Source organism: Arvicola amphibius, chromosome 9, assembly GCF_903992535.2.
Source record: "Arvicola amphibius chromosome 9, mArvAmp1.2, whole genome shotgun sequence".
In the NCBI taxonomy this organism is placed as follows: domain Eukaryota; kingdom Metazoa; phylum Chordata; class Mammalia; order Rodentia; family Cricetidae; genus Arvicola; species Arvicola amphibius.
In genome coordinates this window covers 19,077,773-19,078,107 of record NC_052055.2, presented here as the reverse complement: position 1 = coordinate 19,078,107, position 335 = coordinate 19,077,773, and positions in this window count along the sequence as shown.

Below are 335 nucleotides of genomic sequence, written 5' to 3'. Positions count from 1 at the left end.
AAATGGGAACTAGTCACTTTAGCTCCCCCTTTCCCTTTAAATAAACTCTCCAAGAGGCACCCACTCAGATTACGCCTCCAGCGAGAACTAGGTGAAGGGCGTGTGACCTCTCGGTTGGCTTGGAAGACTTGCCGTTGTTCTGGGCAACCACTGTTTCCCACTAGACACGTCGTCGTCGCCCCGCCCGTCCCGCTTGGCTCCACCCCAGGACGCCGAGCCTCTGTTCTCCTCTTAAAAAAAAAAAAAAAAAAAAAAAAAAAAAAAAAAACGACGCTGGCCCTTTAAGCCACAAGAGCATCTTTGGTCACGTGGTCCGCGGCCACCGGAAGGGGAAG